Raw genomic sequence first — 18,256 nt, 5'->3', positions numbered from 1 at the left:
TGCAATCTGGAGAACATCTGGATTGTCATGATTTGTACAACCTATTAGAGAAAAGCAAATTGATTACCCAAGGCTCAAGTTCTATTGTTGATGTGTAGAAATAATAGGCTTTCTCCAACTGATAATTTTTATTTGCTAAGCGGTGCTACTCCAGAAGACCCCTTTCTGCAACAGAAGGCACTTTATAGAGCAAGAAGACACCATCCAGAGACATCAGGTGTCTTATGGCCCTCAATTCTGTAGCACCTTCTATTCGCAGATTGCTGAGAAGGCAGTGGTGAATGGCACACAAACCACAGTAATACAATGGACTAATGACAGAGCAGTTTAAAACCACATACAGTACTTTGTGCCGGCACCTCAGGAAGCTTATTTTTGTTGTTGAATTAATAGCAGATGAGAGATCTTCCCTCTCTCACATTCCTCATACTCAGCCTCCAGCCTTTATTGCTATACTCGCAATCTACTTAACATTGACCTTCAATCCTTGGAATCCAGCCTAAAATCTAAGCTTTTATTAGCACCACCAATTTATTCTGTCCTGCTTTAACTCTGCTCCTTTTCTTGCCAAACAGAGCTACCTCACCTCTCTTATTAACAGGCACAAATCCAACCCACGCCACATCTTCCCTGTCTTTCGCACCCTTAGTCGACCTCCTGCTAAATAGCTAAAACAGAACTCCATATATGACATCCTAAAACAGGCCCCATTGTTCCCTTCTCCATTACAGTAAGTAACACTACTATCCACCAATCTAACACGTACGATGCATAGGGGTTACATTCGACTCCTCCCTTTCCTTCTCCCCATATATAAACGCTGTTACTAAATCTTGTTGTTTCTTCCTTCGCAACATTCCTAAGATATGCCAGTTTCTATGATCCACTACCACTAAAATACTAATGCTTGTTCTCTCTCATATGGATTACTGAGGATACAAAAGGGTGCGCTCTAAACCAAATGTGGTAATGTTCTAAGTGTTAATTGGTTTAAAGACCTTGAGATGTAAGTAGTGAAGTTAAGATCAACAAATGTTGGAATTGGAACTAAATTCCAAGGTGGGAGAATATGCAGCTGGTCAAAAAAGATGGCTCAGCTCATCAGAAAGTATTGAGGATAGAAAAAACAAGCGCAACATTCTCATAACTACTGTAGATATATTTTTGGTAGAAAAGAAATATAGAAAATATATAAAAACACATAAGGGTATAAAACATTTGCTGAATATATGAAAAGTGCCAGTGATACAGAGTTTCCAGGCTCCCTTGATCATCATAGGGTTAATGCAGGGTCCTGTGAATGAAGCCACCCATGCAGCGATGTTTGAATGAGCAAGCGGGGGTCCAGATACACATGAACATCAACCCGGTAGAGCAGCACTCGCTCCCGGTTGTAATAGCAGTGACAGTCCTGTTTTAAATTAAAAAAAACCCAGCTCTGCTGAAAAGGGCACTCGCTCCTGGTCTCGAATAGGCAAATACTTGCAGGTCAGCAGAAGAGGAAAGGCTCCGGTTAGAGAAGGCACCTGCTCCCAGGTTGTCCTGGAACTAGATTCCATATTCCTCTGTCTCTCCTTTAGTTTATGGGATCCATTTCTCCCTTCTTTAGTTGCTTGTCAGTTTCCCCTGTCCCAGCAGCTATGCTACATGTAAAATGCAACATTATTGCTACATGTTGTAGTTCCCTCAGACATTCTGTGAGTTGCCATAGCAGCCCCAGCCTTTCTCTCCAGAATGGGCTAGTCTGCCCCCCTTCTGTTTGTTTTAAGATAGTCTGTCCCAAGGCTATTCCCTTACCCACACTGCTCCTCACTTCCTTTTCTACCCTAGATCACAGTGCGTACAGTCCTGTCTGCATCCACCCCTGGTAAGACCTTTCTCTCTTACCATAGTCTAACCTCATAGAAGCATCCCACATAGAGAAGCACTCTCTGCCTACACTACACCTACAAGTTTGTGTGTTTTCTACTCCTGCAATAAAGTTAAGAAAGACATTAAGGACTTATCATGCTTTGGAAGAGGGAAGACATGAGTTAAAGCTAACTGAAGCTATTCATACCTCAACACGTGACCCTAGCTTCAGGATACGGGTGTAAGTGATGAGAACGATATATCGTTATCATATTGTTATCATATCAATCTCAACTCTGATAACTGTATCACTGGCACTTTTCATATATTCAGCAAATGTTTTATACCCTTGTGTTTTTATATATTTTCTATATTTCTTATTTTACCAAAAATATATGTTGTTATGAGAATGTTGCGCTTGTTTTTTTCTATCCTAATATGGATTACTGCAACATTCTTTATCTGGTCTCCCTGCCTCACACCTCTCTCCCTTACAATCCATTCAAAATGCTGCTGCTCGAATCATCTCCTCCTTTTGTAGACGTGTATCTGCATTCTGAACTCCTGAACTGTCTCTGTCGGATTCCTTTTAATTTCCGTACAAATGACAAAATACTCCGCCTTTCTTTATAGGCTCTACACTCCTTTGCGCATACTTATATTATTATTAGCATTTATTTATAACGCATCAATACATTCCGTAGCACTGCACAATAGGGTTGGAGGACGAAAAACAATAAAATAACAAACATTAACATACATTGTTACAGTAGGTAAGGAGTTTACAATCTATAAGAATGGCTAAGTGGAAAAATAGGGTACAGGGGGATGAGAAGGTTGGTGTTTTTTTGGATTCTAATAGAGCAGCTGTAGCATCAGCGAATGGCAGCAACCAGCTGACATCTTTTGGCTGCCGCCTTTGGGGTGACGCAGATGTAGGCTGTAGAGGTTCAGAATGAATTAAGCTGTGCTATGCAATTACTGTGGTCCAGAGCCATACAAATTGCAGAGGGAGGGGTTGTCGAAACACATTACAAGCAATCCCAGATATTAACATTTAGCATGTTAGTTCTGTGCAGAAGGGAGCAGCAGCTCTTGGGGATCTCAGCTCTGATCTCTCATTACACTCCTTTTTACATCTTACGCTTAACCTATTGTTGTCTGATCTTTGCACCTATTACCTATACAGCCATCTTAAAACGTTTTCACTAATCTGTCCTTGCCTATGGAGCGGTCTTCCACCCGATATTCCTAAAACACCTTTCCCTTCAACATTCCAAGCCCAGCTGAAATTTCTCCTCCTAAAAGAAGCATCTCATTAAAAATTGTAGGCACTTTATTTTGTTATTATTTCTGGTTTATTACCTGTATTATAAAAAAAAACTGTTTGGTACACATAATATCCCTTTTTATTTTGTTTGACAAAAGCATATTGAGTTTACCTCTAGTCTCAATTACACGTTACAATGTATAGGAGGAGCCTGATCTTTTATGCCCTGTTGCCAGATCCAATCATTTCTTTCTGGTATTATCTATGTGGCCTGGGTTCCCTGGTTTGGCTTTTACTTCCGCTGCAGCTTGAGAGAAGGGAGGTTGCTGCGGAGTCAGGTGACTAGACCTTGCCAATGGAGTGTTAGGATTCCCTGCTGAGGCAGTTGTTACAGTTGGTGCTCTGAGGGCTTGCTGTCAGTTGGAGAAGGGACGCAGCTAGGGGAGGTTGTACAGGTGCAGGGGTCTGTGACCCTCTGCACTAGGCCAGAGATCCTCTAGGCCCCAGATAGGCCCCAACTCATCCTAAGCTTGTGGCTGCTGTAGGGAAGGCCCTTCAGTTAGGGATCCTGCCCCTTTAGTGTTTAGCCAGCTTAGGGCCACAGTGGTTTCATTTGAACTATTGCTGCAGCAGTCTGGGACCAGACTGCCAGAGAGGGAGCGAGCAACATTGTGGAAGTCACTCCAGAGGGAGACATCCCATCCATCGGAGGATATCATTGGATTGGCGGATCCCCTGCTTCTCGTTGTTAGCGCGCCCGGGTGTGGACACACCCGGCAGGTACTGTTCGCCAAACGTGCACCAACACAGATATAATAAGATTCTGATCACGCCTAGAGGGGTGGGCATATTTTGGGGACACTTATTGGGTGAAGTGACCAAGGGACACCTCTGGTACTGTGGACACGGTGTGGGGATACACGGTGGTGGGACAACGCCCTGCAAGGCGAGGTTTAGCTGTAACCATTAGTATTGCTATTGCCTGTATGTGGTTTATGGTTATTGCTCACAGTAAATGTTATTATTGTTATTCTTTTAACCTGTGGACTGTTATTAATAGTTCCTGCTTGGGGTTATCCCATCTAATTGGGATCCCGTGCAGGTGGAGGCGCCGCCACTCAGTATATTCATTACCCCAGGCTCCCAGTAGCGGAGGCTCAGATCCCTGTGAGCCGACAGGTACCGCAAGCACTAGTAGACCCGTCACATTAGAGGGAAAGAGGGCTACATCTATTTCAACTTTTTTTTTTAATTTTTGAAGATAAACAAATTAATTTACCTCTAATTACCACCTTAAAGGCGTCCCACACATTAGAAGGAAAAGTATCTTCCGGTCTATTTAAATCAAAGTATGAAATTATATCCCTTCTAATCTCCTCTTTAAATATTTTTGTCTTGAAGTAAATTAAAACCCAATTTCCAGTAAAATGTCTTTGGTGAAATGGAACAATTTTCAACAAAGCCAATATTGGAGTCTGATTTCACAGCGATACAATCTATATTTGCATGTGCATGTGTTAACAAATGTAAGGCTTGACTGGATATAAATATTTGATCGATCCTAAAGTAGGTATCTTGAGAAGAATAAAATGTATAATCCCTACCTGTAGAGTTTAAAGTACACCATGAATCAATCATACCCAATTGTTGTAATTCATTCTCTGATTGTACAGCTTCTGAGTTATCTCTTGTGGAGATCGACGGAGATCTATCCATTAATGCATCAAAAGCTAAATTAAAGTCCCCACAACAGATAGTGATCCCTTCCATACATTGCGCCATAATGGGAGATACAGTAGGTCATGAAAAAATGTATATTGTTTAGTGTTGGGAGCGTAAATATTAAATATAGTAATAATTTTCCCAAACACATGTCCCTTAATCATTAAATATCTACCCTCCTTATCCTTTTTCTTCTTTTTTACATTGAATGGGAATATTTTTTAAAGCAAAGGGCTACTCCTCATTTTTTAGCTAACGCAGATGAGAAATCTGCGGGATATTTCTTATTATTAAGAAAATGTTCTTCATTAGAGGAAAAATGAGTTTCCTGTAAGCATACTATATCTGATTTCAATCCAAAAATAAAATCATAAATCTTTCTCCTTTTTCTGGGACTATTGAGGCCTTTAACAATAAAGGATGTTATCTTAGATATAAATTAAAATCCATTACATTTTTAAAGCAGTCTGAAAAAGATAAAAGGTGTCTATACCGGTAACAATTCACAAAGTTCTCACATTGAAACATATATATTGTGATGTGAGCACACACACAAAAAATAATTCTTAACAACAAAACCCACTAACAATAATAATAAATGACTATATGAACCCCCAGTAGCAGCTATCTCTATCCTCAAAAGAGAAGATAAGAGAAAATGGATCAAACTCTGACCCATGCCCAAAGAGGCAAGTAGAGAATCTCTCATTAAAAAAAAAGAGTTCTCTAACATACTTTTGAGACTTCCCCCACCCCCCACACTTACAGTATATACCTTCAAGGTGTTGTTATTCATATCTGTATATGCTTATATATACTTACCAATATGCAATCAGTTCCTAAGCCATTTAACCTTCTATATGATAAAAGATGACCTATGTTGACCTAAAAAATTAACTCCCTAAAACCCTATAAAGTGAATTCCTAACGTCTGCAAAAATGATTAACTGTTTAGAGATGGAATATATATAAATGACCACAACAAATCATCAGTCACTAGGAATCTTTCTTTCTTTAATAGGAGATCTGGAAATGCTGCGGGCTCTCCGTTCCAATTCTTCTCTAGAGTTTCTTTTCCAAGACGAGGATTGAGAATAAAGTTTTAAAGGAAGATGTCTAGTCTAGGAATTGTTTCCTGAGATTAGCCGTTTCTCTAGAAAAGTCTGCAGAGAAAGATATTCGATCTCCATTATATTGAAAGGTTTTTCTCTTTTTAGCTAGAAGAAGAATTTCCTTAACTTGTTGATATCTTAAACAATATGCAATCCTCGGCCTTGGACCCTTGTTCACATTTTCATTTCTAGATCTGATGCGATGTGCCCTTTCAATGTCAAGAGGAGGATCAAATGTTGTTTTGAGGAGCTAAGGAAGCCATTGTTCTAAAAACTTTTCAGGTAACTTTTTCTCAATTTCTTCCGGTAAACCATAAATTTGTATGTTGTTCCTTCTCTGGCTATCTTCCAATTCTGTTTTTTTCACTTTTAGATAATCTACATAACTTTTTCTTTATTGCACGCTTCCGCACGAGGATGTGGCGAAAATTTGTAAAAGTCATAGTTTTCGATAAAATACTGATAAATTTGAACAACTGTTGCCATCTTATCATGTGTTGCATTAATCGCGGCCCATATTAAATAAGCGTACGTTCTGTCGGGTATATGGAACATGGGCTGCATTTGTACACTCATGGCGGGACTCTGGACAATAACCAGACCAGAAACTGGTGCTTGTCTTTCTTTAATATGAAAAGCCTAAATTGATACATTATTGTAACCGCTTCCTTCAGTCCCAAGGCCAATTTACAATAGACCACTGTGGTTTCTTTTTTAAACGAAACACCTGCAAGTCGACACATTACCGAAGCGCATGCGCATTACAATTCATGAATATCTGCCAACTGGCGGACACGCGAAGAATTGCAACCAATTAAATCCGAACCATTATCAATAAACACATCAACCGCGCATCAACCGCGGCTGTGAATGCAACAGAATGCGGCATGAACGCGGTGAAGTGCGTGGCATTCGGAAAAAAATCCCGGAAAAATGCGGTGATGTTGGAGAATTAAAGGGGCCGCAGCTGTATTTGATGTTTCATTTGATCTATTACTGCAATTGAATCCTCCATTATACTAACTCTGTTTTCTACTTCGGTAATTCTGGTTAACGTCTCTTGTATTTGTTTTTGAGAAGTGAGTAAATCCTTTTGAATTAAAGTTATTCGTTCATCAATAGAGTTAATTGTCAAATTCATCTTTGCCAGTTCGTTAAACAAAGCTTCCATAGAAAACTGACCATGTGATTTTGTTGAAGGTGTAGGATCAGCCTTATTCTTTTTATTGCCTGTATCTGCCATCTGAAACACTTTTTTAACCTTGCTTTATTCTGAGCATATGTTCACTCACTTTTTGATGTGGTTTTGTTTGGAGGGTGTTTCAAGCTTGGTATCTGGTTGGGGCCTACTTCACCAGATCCAGCCCATGGCCTTGCGTGTAAACAAAGCCCAGCTACTTGTAGGGAATGCCGCCCTGTCACATTAATCACTCCATCAGTAATATGTAGTTATTGTACAGTATAACAAGCACAGATGGTTTTATTTATCTGATTCAGCAGATATCTGTAACTATTTCACCATCTGAGGCACTTAAATCCACACTTTGTAAACACAGCCACATAGGGTTGCCAGGTGTCCGGTATTGAACCGTATTTGGTTACTCTGTCCGGTGAAAAGTGAGAGATAATACCGGACTTAGTAACCAATCGTGGGGTTTCCCATGAGAAGGGATAGAGCAGGGCTGCTAGGGGGCGGGGCAGTTTCCTCCATCCTGATTGGCTGCTGCTGTGTAATGCAGCCAATCAGGAGGAGGTGGCAGAGCCTGGGGGTTGGGGCCAAAGAGCGTAGGAAAAGCATGGAGCAGAGAGAGAGGTGAGGCTGTGTCCTGTGTGTGTGTGTATGTACTTGTACTGTTTTGTGTGTGTGTGTGTGTGTGTCTTCTCTGGCTGTCCTGTGGGGTGATAATGACAGGGAGGGGGGTGAGAGGATGAAGGGGGGTAAGAGAGGATGAAGGGGGGGGTGAGAGAGGATGAGGGAGGGGGTGAGAGGATGAGGGAGAGGGGGTGAGAGGATGAAGGGAGGGGGGTATGAGAGAAGATGAAGGGAGGGGATGAGGGGGTGAGGGGATGAAGGGAGGGGGTGGGAGAGGATGAAGGGGGGATGACAGAGGATGAAGGGAGGGGGTATGAGAGAAGATGAAGGGAGGGGTTGAGGGGATGAAAGGAGGGAGGTGAGAGAGGATGAAGGGAGGGGGGTGAGAGAGGATAAAGGGAGTGTGAGGGAGGATGAAGGGGGATGAGAGAGGATGAAGGGGGGATGAGAGAGAATGAAGGGGGGGTGCAAAAGGATGAAGAGGGGATGAGAAAAGATGAAGGGAGGTGTGGGTGATAGAGGATGAGGGGGGTGGGAGGGTGAGAGAATAACAGGAGAGAGAGAGGGTGAGGAGGGGTGCAGTATTGCTCACCATGGGCCTATATGACTGCAGGTCAGTTATTTATAAATGATCTGACCATTATGTAATTTGTTCTAAATTTCACTCCAAGCATGCACCAATTTGCATATTCTATTTCCTAAAAAAATCCTCAGAAGGGCACTCCCTCCCAAAAACCCCTCTCCAGATTTTTTATGAAACAGAATATAAAGTGGTGCAAATTGGTGAATTCTTGGAGTGAAATGTGAAAAAAATGACGTAAAAGTCAGGTCATTTATGAATAACATTCTTCCTCACCAACGATTCTCGCGCGCATCGCACCTTTCACCATTTTGTCCAGTATTTTTGGACAAGCCGTCTGGCAAACCTACTGCCACAAGTCAAAAGGGCGTTTCCACGGATACCAGCACAGAAGCTGCAGCAGTTAAAAACACAGCAGTCTGACAGAGAGAGACAGCTGGCACTGATTAAAATGGCTGTGCGATCTCCCAGTCCCTCACATAGAATATGTATGTCATTTGTGAGTCTGTCACACCGCAGGGAGTCACGGTGTGCCTATACAGGGTCTTCACAGAGCTCAAGTAGAACTTAAGGCGGCCTTCACTTGTCAACTGTCATTTTCTGTCCCTTCCAACGGCCTCTGTGTAGGTCGAAGATTCCCAAATCAAATGATAAGATGTCAGTTATTTTTTCTTTATTCTAAAAGGATTTCCATCCCCAAATTCAATATCTTGCATGTTTTTTTGTGAGGAAAAGTCAACATAAACCATTTAAAATGCCGTATCAGAGGGAGCTTCAGTGGGAGCATCAGCAGGTAGCAGCCTTCTCCTAAGCACCCATCTTGGAATCTCAATTGTAAGCACTTTTACTGTACCAAAAGTACCCGTAGAGGGGGTGGAAAGAAAATGTATTTTACTTGGTGTACAACCGATAAAAATGCTGCAATGATTGCTATAAATATACAGTAGCTATAATGGGATCTAATTGCTCATAAAATATACACATACTTGTATGATGGTGGTAGTTGTTGAAAATATCCAAGGGTGTTAATGAAGGAAGGAAAAGCAGTGGTACAGCATAGTCCAATTAATTAATTAAAAAAATTAACCTTTAATGAGAATGCTCATAAAATAAGTGAACAAATTCTTCAAAATGCAGGTCTTCTCTAGGACAGCGGTACAACGTACATCTCTAGTCACAAGTTCATAATGCAATTCTTCATTTATGGCTTATATTGCTGATGAAAGGTCCATTTGGGACCTGAAACGTTGTTCCTCCTCTGTTCTTGGCTGTTACAATAAATGAAGAATTGCTTTATGAACTTGTGAGTAGAGATGTACTTTGTACCTCTGTCCTAGAGGAGACCTGCATTTCGAAAAATGTGTTTGTCTATGTTGTGTTGATTGCACAAGCAGGATTCTCCTTGCCTGAAACTATTTCCCCACACTTTGGAACTGCCATAAAATAAATGGACACAAGACAGCAACTCCACTTACAAATGTCAATTAACGTGGTATCACTAGCTCAGTTCTGGTTTGCAGCCAAAATCTCACTATAATAAGTGGTATCTCCCCCCACAGTATTTAAAGCAAATATCAGAATGAAAGCAAATTAGCTTTATTGCATATTCGTTTAAGTGACCCCAGTTACGGTCTCTTAATAGTGATCAGTCACTAGTGTATTGTACACTCCTAGTGTGTCTGTAAGTCTCTTAGCATAATACATTGATTGTAAGATCTTCTGGTCAGGGTCTCTTTGCCTTATGTTGTTACTTACAGGTTGCACTTATTCCCAATACTTGTAAAGCTGAACCCTGTTATAACGCAGTGCTTTTGTGTGAGGAATCCACTCCTGGCTTTTCTCGTAGCCTTGCAGGGTGCTGTTGTTCTCACTAAATTCCCTCTTTGCAATCAACAGCAGCTGTGCGGGCTATCACTGCAACCTAGCCTTGTACTCTGTCATTGGAGCAGTGCCCTCACACCCTCCTCCTGGGATTGGCCCGCTGGCCTTTAAATACTGCATTCCCACAATGCTTCTCTGCCGAGCATAATCCTTCTTGGATGTTTCCTGTTTTTTGCCACAAGCCTTATGGCTTGTTATCTCTTGTTACTAATCCCTGTTGATTATTGTTCCAGTTCGTTGTACTCGCTTCTGGTTCCTCGTAGCCTGTAGCTTCATCGCTGAGGCCTGTGTTCCTGGTTCCCCGTGGCCTGCTGCTCTTTCTCCCTTCGCAGAGGTCAGCTTTAACTTCCGTGCTGAAGCACCTCGGAGACCGGCTGTGTGCTATCTCCCTGGAGGCCGCAACCTGCTGCTTCTACCCATAGCAGAGGTTGCTGTTTGGACCCTGTGACCTGCTGCTCTTTCTCTCTTCGCAGAGGCCAGCTTGAACTCCTGCACTGAAGCATTGGTTTTCCAGTGCTGCTTGGCGGTGTGCCCTCTCCGGTCAGCCTTCTCTCTGCTGAACTCTGGTCAGCCTTCTCCTTGCTGAGACTGGTACCATGGGCCGTGAACGCCACTCGCGCAGACCACGCTCCTGCCCGCAGCTACTATGCTGAAGCAGGACGACCTGCTTGATTTCCTGTTGCAGATTCCTTGCTATGACTACGACTACCCGGTTGTCTTCTATCCCGACCCTGGTTTGGCCATCGACTGTCCTGTTTTCTCATACCCTGACTTTGGCTCGTCCAACGACTACGCTGACCTCTCCAGTCCTGAACTCGGCCTGTTTGATTATGAACTTCACACTCTGGACCAGTCTGCGTGGTCTAAGGTCGGTGATTTCATAACCCAACCACAGCCCCGCGGTCCAGCCCCGGTTTGTGGTGAGCACAGGCGTAACATTGGGGTCCAAATAATGTGACCACGTTATAATGGCTGCCGCGATCAGGGGTTCCACGTCTGCCTCTCTCCTTTGCCTTATGTGTCTCACTACCCCTCTCCTCTGCTCTGTGTGTCTCTATGGCCCTCTCTTTTGCCCTCTGTGTCTCTATGGCCCTCTCTTTTGCCGTGGGTGTCTCTATGGCCCTCTCTTTTGCTCTGTGTTCTGTCTCTCTGCAACTCTTACCTGCTCGGCGTCTCTCTCTCTGCCTCTGTCTGCACAGTGAGACCGGGTGGGGGGAGAGTGCGGTGAGACCGGGTGGGGGGAGAGCACGGTGAGACCAGGTGGGGAGAGAGTGCGGTGAGACCGGGTGGGGGGAGAGCACGGTGAGACCAGGTGGGGGACAGTGCGGTGAGACCGGGTGGGGGAGGAGACCATGGTGAGACCAGGTGGGGGAGGAGAGCACAGTGAGGCTGGGTGGGGGGAGAGTGCGGTGAGACCGGGTGGAAGAGGAGAGCGCTGTGAGACCAGGGGTGGGAGGAGAGCGCGGTGGGACCGGTTGTGGGGGGAGAGCACAGTGTGATTAGGTGGTGGAGTAGAGCGCAATGAGACCAAGGGTGGGAGGAGAGCGTGGTGAGACAAGGTGGGGGGAGAGCGAAGTGAGACTGGGTGGGGGAGGAGAGTGTGGTGAGACCGGGGGTGGGAGGAGAGCACGGTGAGACCGGGTGGGGGGAGAGCGTGGTGAGACTGGGGGTGGGAGGAGAGCATGTGAGACTGGGTGGGGGGAGAGCACGGTGAGACCGGGTGGGAGGAGAATGCGGTGAGACACTTACACAAACGTACAATCTTGTCACTGTGTTGTAACATCAGCAGGCGTTTGTCTGTACACCCACTTTGAATTCTATGGTTTTACATATCAGGACATAATAACAACCATCTGTTCCTTAGCAGGTCTTAAAATTAGGTAGATGCAACCTCAGATGAACAACAACACATGACATATTACACCGTGTCATGATTTATTTAACAAAAATAAAGCCAAAATGGAGAAGCCATGTGTAAAAAACTAAGTACACCTTATGATTCAATAGCTTGTAGAACCACCTTTAGCAGCAATAACTTGAAGTAATCGTTTTCTATATGACGATATCAGTCTCTCACATCGTTGTGGAGGAATTTTGGCCCACTCCTTTACAACGTTGCTTCAGATCATTGAGGTTGTGGGTATTTGTTTATGCACAGCTCTCTTAAGGTCCAGCCAAAGCATTTCAATCGAGTTGAGGTTGGACATTGACTGGGCCATTGCAACACCTTGATTCTTTTCTTTTTCAGCCATTCTGTTGTAGATTTGCTGTTGTGCTTGGGATCATTGTCCTGTTGCATGACCCAATTTTGGCCAAGCTTTAGCTGTCAGACAGATGGCCTCACATTTGACTCTAGAATACTTTGGCATACAGAGGAGTTCATGGTAAACTCAATAACTGCAAGGTTCCCAGGTCCTGTGGCTGCAAAACAAGCCCAAATCATCACCCCTGTACCACCGTGTTTGACAGTTGGTATGAGGTGTTTGTGCTGATATGCTGTGTTTGGTTTTCGCCAAACTTGGCGCTAGGCATTATGGCCAAACATCTCCACTTTGGTCTCGTCTGTCCAAGGGACATTGTTCCAGAAGTCTTGTGGTTTGTTCAGATGCAACTTTGCAAACCTAACCCGTGCTGCCATGTTCTTTTTAGAGAGAAGTGGCTTTCTCCTGGCAACCCTTCCAAAAAACCATACTTGCTCAGTCTTTTTCTAATTATACTGTCATGAACTTTAACATTTAACATGCTAACTGAGGCCTGTAGAGTCTGAGATGTAACTCTTGGGTTTTTTGCAATTTCTCTGAGCATTGCACAGTCTGACCTTGAGGTGAATTTGCCGGGACGTCCACTCCTGGGAAGATTGGCCACTGTCTTGAATGTTTTCCACTTTTGAATAATTTTTCTCACTGTAGAATGATGGACTTTAAATTGTTTGGAAATGGCCTTATAATCCTTCCAAGATTGATGGGCAGCAACAATTGCTTCTCTAAGATCATTGCTGATGTCTTTCCTCCTTGGCATTGTGTTAACACACACATGAATGCTCCAGACCAGCAAACTGCTAAAACTTCATTTTTTATAGAGATGGTCACACTTGCTGATCAATTAATCAAGGGCATTTGATTAGCAGCACCTGTCTGCTACTTAGCATCTTAATTCCTATGGAAGCATAGAGAGAGGAGGGAGGTTAATAAGATAACCAAAAAGAATCCTACAGTATGTGCACTCACTATCGGCGTTAAAGGGCTAGGAAAAATTCAATCCTTGGGAGAACCCTATAGCCACTCACTAAATATAATTTAAAATACTTTATTTAACATATATACAAAAAAAGACAAACATGTCTTGTGTAAAAGAAACAGGGAATAAGTGCAGGAGTGTAGATAACCTGTATAATTGTAACTGACAGGCAAACTGTCCATTCCTATGTAGTTAGGTAGGGGACATGGGGTATAAAGGGTGATACATCAATCATCATATATTTGCCCAGTCTCACCTTATAACACATGAAAACATATCTAGGAGTATATGTAATCAGTTAGTGAATACTGGGTGTATTGAGTCACTTGGAGTCACCTTAATACGCTTCTCAGACTTGTGCTTGACTAATACCTGTATCTTGTGTATACAGAAATTCATTAGTCATTGCACTATTTCCTGTTTAAAAACAGAAAACCTCTTTAGTTGGTTAAACAGATGTCCCTTAGAGGAAATACCACAGATTCTTATAGGATATATACTCATACCATTTGATGCAGTATATCATCATCAACACCCATGAGAATATCATAAATAGTAGCGGTATCACATTCCTCTCATCATAGTTGTATTCAACTGTAATGCGTAACAGTCACACATAGGGATTCAATGCATAGGCAGATCTATAAGCCATAACCGTATGGTTCCGGATGAATACAACCTGGTGTAGCTGCGATGCTCCAGAAATGTCCCCTCTCAAAACTCCACACACGCGCTCCCTCATGACGTCACGACTGTGACATCACTAAAACCGATGTACGCTCCTAGCCCTTTAACGTCGATAGTGAGTGCACATACACTGGCGACACACTTTATTCGAGCTCGGCTAGTCCCACGAATTCGGGTATACCCGGGTGTATTGAGGTTTGTGACTGTTTTCTGCCCGAGTGCATTAAGGTATTTTCCAGCCAGGGATTGAAGCATTTTATTCCCGCTGGCTGCAATACTGCACAGTATATATATACTGCATTACAATTCATGAATTTATGCCATCTGGTAGACACGCGAAGCATTGCAGCCTATTAAATCCTAATCATTATCATTTAACAGATCAGCCGCCCGTCAGCCAGGCATGAACCCAGGCTGGGAAGGCAAACGCAACGGGGCTTGCCAGAGGTGAGGAGCGGCGCATTCCAGGTATCTGCCAGGTACATACTGGGTATTTGCTCGAATAAAGTGTGTCGGTGCAGTAGGATTCTTTTTGGTTATCTTATTAACCTCCCTCCTCCCTCTATGTTTATATTACTCCCGTATGCACCCTATATGTATATATTCCTTATACATTTGGAGAGCGGCAGCACTTCCTATGCTTTTGTTCCTATGGAAGCAGTAAGGGTGTACTTAGTTTTTCACACATAGCTTCTCCATTTTGGCTTTATTTTTGTTAAATAAAGCATGACACGGTGTAATATGTCATGTGTTGTTGTTCATCTGAGGTTGTATTTACCTAATTTTAAGACCTGCTAAGGAACAGATGATTGTTATTATGTCCTGATATGTAAAACCATAGAATTCAAAGAGGGTATATTTTCTTTTTCACACAACTGTACGTATGGCTGCTTTGGCAAAAGGTACATAATGTAACACCATTTGTGCCGGAGGGTTATAAGACACATGGGATACTGCACCGACACACTTTATTCGAGCAAATACCTGGTATGTACCTGGCAGATACCTGGAATGCGCCGCTCCTCACCTCTGACAAGCCCCGTTGCATTTGCCTTCCCAGCCTGGGTTCATGCCTGGCTGATGGGCGGCTGATTTGTTAAATGATAATGATTAGGATTTAATAGGCTGCAATGCTTCGCGTGTCTACCAGATGGCATAAATTCATGAATTGTAATGCAGTATATATATATACTGTGCAGTATTGCAGCCAGGGGGAATAAAATGCTTCAATCCCTGCCTAGAAAATAACCCAATATACTCGGGCAGAAAACAGTCACAAACCTCAATACACCCGGGTATACCCGAATTCGTGGGACTAGCCGAGCTCGAATAAAGTGTGTCGCCAGTGTATACAATGTGTTTCAGACCTCTTGAGCAATAAGGGTTTAATAAATAAATCATAGTTACATATGTTTATCTGCGTTTAAGCATCGTTTAGTTTTTAGCCAGACATGTAACCCTGAAGCGATGTAAACAGTTAGGGAATTGTTATTGTTATATTTTTGAATAGTGCTAACAGTGTAAACAGCGCTTTGCAATATGGTGCAGAAAAATGCATAGACACTGATATACAATACAGGGATAAGTACCATAAACAGAAATTAGCACAGTTTGAGAGGAGAGTTCCCACCCTAGAATCTATTAGGTAAATAAGAAAATATTATTTTGATGGTTGCAAATGGACACTCGCTTTTTTAGGTGCACTAGATAAAGAATACTATAAAGTCATAATGAGTACAATACTGTAGGTAAAGCAGTTAAGAAAAGGTGTGATAATTCTGGTAAGAAAGCTATAAAAAGGTTTAATTGAAGAGGTGGATTTACATCTGAAGATAAAAAGAAAGGAAATTGTGGTATAGTACATTTTTAGCTGGAAGAGAGTTTCAAACATAGGGCTTGCATAGGCGAATCAAATACTATGAACCATGAGAAGGCAGCATGAATAAGTGCAGTGGGGAAAGATATATGTACGGTAGGCAGTGTGAATGTGCCGGGTGAGGAACACAAAGAGATGAGCAGTGTAGCAGACAAAGGCAGATTAGATATTTTATATTCATTCCTCCCAAATAGAGGATGGTAGCATGTTATCCCATAGACTAGACAAACAAAAGTAAGGTAGAAGTGATACTTTAATAGGTAACTCGTGGTTAAAAGAGTGCAAGCAATCAGGCCCACAGAGGTCTCTTCTTCAGACACATTTTTTACATTGTAAAGTACTGAGGTATCTGACTCCCAGGGTCTGATGGCAAACCGGGATCTCTCTGACGTAATGGGTGGCTTTGAGAATCCCTGTGCGCTTGTCTGTAAAATAGGGGTATTGCGGCTGCAATGCATAGTATCACTCCTGTCCGTGTACGACCTCTCATCTCACACCACCACTTCTCTTGATTCAACAGTACTATTAGGGAATTGAAGAAAAGGGGTTTCTGGCTGAAATGGTGCTGGCAGAGGACTTGCATGGTGATGGACAAGCATAGGCTGATTGAACATATTGCAAAATGCCAGTCCACAATCAGCAGTAACAAGTTAGAGTCCCTGTCACAAGAGATTATGGCAACGAACAGTAGACCAGCTCAGCTCTCCCGCACTGTGGAGGGACTTTGCAGGCTAGCATGTTTGCAGTCTTACTGTATGTAGCCTTTTCCCAGTCACATGTGGATGAGTTTGCTCTCTTCTTTGCTGATAATGTTTCTTCCACCCAGGTCGAGGTTCCAACAGTGCTGTCAAGTGAGTGGCGGGGTTTCAGACATGAGAATGCGGGTTCTCTGGCTTCATGGATGTGGAAGAGATAGTGCAAACAATGCTGGGGCTGTGCTCCACTGCAGGTGATTTGGATCCATGCCCAACATCTATTCTTATAGTAGTGTGTTGATGTAATTGGACCAGCATTTGCCATAATAGGACCAGCATTTGCCATAATCTTCTGTTTGCAAACAAAGAGCTTAGCAGAACCAGAGAAGGAAGCAGTCATTAGACCGCTTCTAAAAAAAGCCTACATTAGACCCGGAATGCATGGCTAACTGCTTTTCCATGTCAACCCTTGCTCTTCCAGGGCAGGTTATTCAGAAAGTGGTTGCAACCCAACTGGAATCCCGTCTCCAACCCACAATACAGTATTTTTGACACATTACAGTCAGTAATGAGAGGATAGTGTAGTACTGAAACAGCACTGGTTTATGTGTTTAATAACCTTCTGGTGGCAAGGTGACTTTTGACTGTTTGGTCTTAGTCCTCCATGACCTCTCTGCAGCATTCAATTGCGTGGACCATGAGATTTTTTTTTATTTTAAACTTGTCCTTTGAAATTTCTGAGAAAAAAAAGTGGGGGTTAGGGTACAGAAAGTAAAAGGGTATCATGTTACTTTTAATTTACATACATTTGTATACATACATATGTCAGACCATGAGATTTTAATGGAGAACCTGAAGAATATTAGTGGACTGAGCGGCATAGTCCTCAGCTGGTTCAAATCTTTTTTTTTTTTACTGGAATGTCACAGATAGTGGCATCAATATAACCCTCTATGCCTCATATTTACTTTCTAAAATATTGAATATGACTATAACCCTTTATCCCTCTCTCCTTTTATCCCCTCTACACAACATCACCCTTTCCCAGTTTGTGTTCACTCTCCCCTCTATAATTGCATATTAGTGCAATAGTACAGTATGTTGTGCTCCTGTGTTCCCACTCTCCGTTTTTCGGTACCCTCCCATTTTTTTAAAGTCTCAGTCCGTTTTATTATCTTGTCTTTGCAACTTAAAACTAGTCAATGCCTCTTTCAAATCGTTGCTGCTTATTTTCCAGTAAGAGCATTTAAATAACTAGTATAGCCAGGGCTGCCGACAGGAGAGCTGGAACAAGTCTCCTAGGCCTAGCAGCTGTGAGGGACCCAGTCGGCCAGTGCTGGAAGTTGCTCCTGCATCCAGATGCCGGGCCCCCACAGCCCTTTGGTCCTGACTCTCCCCAGCTGCTGTGGGCCTGCCTCTCTCTCCCGCCCACTCCGGGCCGCTGATTGCTGCCGGCCCTCCCTCTCCCTCTCTTTTACTGGTGTACGCTGGAAGCTGGGCTTGAGTTCCAGGCAGGCCCACCAGTGTGAAAG

At 43.0% G+C, this 18,256-nt stretch overlaps 1 protein-coding gene and 1 long non-coding RNA gene across 4 annotated transcripts in view; one reads left to right on the top strand and one right to left on the bottom strand.

The window, feature by feature from the left end:
• PLCB1 (phospholipase C beta 1) overlaps nt 1-18,256 on the bottom strand; it is an 810,170-nt gene that overhangs the window by 142,767 nt on the left and 649,147 nt on the right. The window lies entirely within an intron of this gene.
• LOC142492854 (uncharacterized) lies at nt 3,551-17,073 on the top strand. 2 transcript variants are annotated; one of them, XR_012800919.1, is made up of 3 exons: nt 3,551-3,901; nt 5,865-6,237; nt 16,856-17,073. It is a non-coding gene; the product is annotated as an uncharacterized LOC142492854 (long non-coding RNA). The 2 variants fall into 2 exon arrangements; XR_012800918.1 differs by having other exon boundaries at nt 3,551-6,237.

The sequence above is a fragment of the Ascaphus truei genome, chromosome 4 (assembly GCF_040206685.1).
Source record: "Ascaphus truei isolate aAscTru1 chromosome 4, aAscTru1.hap1, whole genome shotgun sequence".
In the NCBI taxonomy this organism is placed as follows: Eukaryota; Metazoa; Chordata; class Amphibia; order Anura; family Ascaphidae; genus Ascaphus; species Ascaphus truei.
The sequence above is the reverse complement of the archived record's forward strand: the minus strand, read 5'-3'. Positions and strand labels throughout refer to the sequence as shown.